We start from the raw sequence: 2,709 nt of genomic DNA on the forward strand, positions 1-2,709 counted from the left end.
AACCTAAATCATATCATGTAATTCGTTACGTGCAGCACAAAATTGCGTGATTCTTTATAGGGCGTTTATCAGCCACTTTTACGAGTATCATGAGAAATTTCTACGTAGCTTCGAGCGTACATGTCGCGAAAATGGGGCCATGATATATCAATTGCATGGTGAAAATTTAACGCTTATAGCTGTCGATATACTTAAAATGAAAACTGTGCCCGGGTATTTCTCTATTTTGCTTGTGTAACCACGGTCTCTATCATACGCAGGCCCTTCATTTGCGCATGGAATTTACTGAAGTAATTGAATTTCGCAAGCTAAAATATGCATAAGCATTGTAAACTACCACTTAACGGCATGATAGCTCTGGGAATGTAATTTGACTATACCAGGAAACATCATTCTGTTATGCGAAATCTCAAACAGACCCTTTTTCAAGCGTTTCTGCCACTCATAGACCACCGATGGCCTTCGCCATTTGTGCGCGCCAGTGCGTGAATATCTCCGAGTGCATGTAGCGGCGCGCCCGCTTCTTGAAACACTTCCAGATGGCGCTCGCCTCCACCGTATCGTAATGCCCCTAAATACCGCATCGCGGCCTACGCAAGAGGCAGTGTTTCTACCGCAAATCCCGCCTTCGTGCATGGCGTGAGCCGCGAGCATTTCCCGGTAAGTATTAGGGTTACAAAGGCTGCAGTGACCGGGGAGCGTATTTCCAATCGCTAGTAGGTACAGCGGGGCGTGGCACTTGCGGAGGCGGCAGAGGTTTGCGCGCATGCGCTAGTAAGAGTGGGTGCGAGAGAGGAAATGCGGGGACTTTTCCTCTTTTAAGAGGACTCTGCCTATTCACTGCAGAGGAATTTCTAGCGCGTGTTGTATGCGTTTGTCGCTAGGCGTGCCTGCAGAAGTCGCGGGGCGCGGTTGTGCTGAACTTTGCGTCACAAGTTGGCGGCTGGAGGTAATTACATTTATGCAATCGTATTTTTCGCTAGTTGAAACAATGTGTCATTATTTGGCATTATTGGCGGCTCCTCCAGAACACCAAAGCGGCAACGGGGACATCAAAGCTGGAACGTGGACTGTTCTTTGGGTTGGGGCTCGCCGAAGGCTGCGCGTGCCAGGGGTGTATAGGATCGGCTGTCCGCTATCGCGGACAGCCATTTCTTTATGCGAGCACCCCCTGGCATGCTTCGGCCTCCGCGGCCCCAACCCACGGGCCGCCCTGCTTCCAGCTTTGATTCCCCCGCTACCCTTTGGGTGTCCTGGAGATCCTGCGCCGCCTGCATTATTATAACCTCAGGTGCTCATCTCAGGCCTCCATTTGCCGGTTACATGTGCCCTCCTGGAGCAGTGCTTGTAAAAAATGCAATCTATCGTAGCGACAGAAAAAGCCACCCGCGACTTATACAACAGCAGTCAGAACCTTGCCACTTCAGACACAGCGATCACCAAATGGGGTGGCCATATTGCCATTACCTCACCGAGTGGGCATCCAGCTGCGGTGCATAAACAAACTCGACCGCACTCCGCAATGCTGGCATGTCTAGGGGACAAACGCATACATCACGCGCTAAGAAACCTCCTCCATAGGGCCTAGGCAGAGCCACATATTCAAGGAGCAAATGCTCCCAGACCTTCTCTCGCACCCGCAATTACTCGCGCCTGCGTAGAAACGTCGAACACCGTGAGAAACGCCACGCCCCGCTGTACGTACTAGCAATTGCAAAAACGCTGCAGGGAAGTGTCAGAAGTAGTCGGGGATCTTTGAACGCGTTCCACTTTTAAAGGCGAAGCTTAAGTGTTCTTCAAATTTGTATTATTATTATTATTATTATATTTCAAATCTCCTGCGTCAGCTATGCTGCTGATGTTTTCGCCTTTTGTAGAGACCATTACTTGGCAGCGCACGCCTGCCGCCACCGATGAAATTCCTCAGTGGAAGCTCCGAGCCGATAACACTCGTGACGCGAGGCTCCCAGTTAAAGTACGGGCGACACCTCGAGGGACCCAGCTGCAGGCGCCAGTCAAAGTGCGTTTGCGGGGTCTCGGAGCGGAGCGGTTGTCAGGCACGTCTGGCTTCGACGAGTGCAGCTGGTGTTTCGGCGAAGGGTCGAAACACGTGTGCTGCGGGTGCAGCGCGGACGTGGCGGTGGGCCCACGCTATCTCGTTTCTATCACCTAAGTTTTCCTATATCTCCCGTGTTTTGCTTATTCCGTGTCTGAATGCAAAACCGTTTAATGGGAATAGGTTTATCGGCCTTTCACGCGCGGTTTCGGGGTGGTTCGTGGGGTATTGCACTTACCACGCAGTATTAGCCTTATATGATTTGGGAAAAGACACGGCGAACGTAAACCAGGCGATGTGATGCGGCATGACTTGCGATTATCCTTTGCGTTAAAAATTGTTTGTCTATGTAAATGTGTGCCCAAAAATGTATTAAACTTGCAAAGTGACAGCTCTCGCCTTGTGTGTCCTTTGAGTGTATGGATGCGCAGTTGCTTTCACAACCGTTGCTTCAGTGAAAGCTAGCGAAATTCAAAGGGGCTTGCCGTTGTGTTGCTATACTTATTAGATATGTCGAAGGTTTACGCTGTAGATTTAGAGGACGGTTGATTCTAAAGGAATAGGTGTGCACGCTGTCGTAGCCAAATTCAGTAGAGGTCAACGTTAGGTTGTCAGCGCTATTTTTATAGCGAAGGCTTACTCTAAAGAAAAAT

This window comes from Dermacentor variabilis, chromosome 10, assembly GCF_050947875.1.
Source record: "Dermacentor variabilis isolate Ectoservices chromosome 10, ASM5094787v1, whole genome shotgun sequence".
NCBI lineage: Eukaryota > Metazoa > Arthropoda > Arachnida > Ixodida > Ixodidae > Dermacentor > Dermacentor variabilis.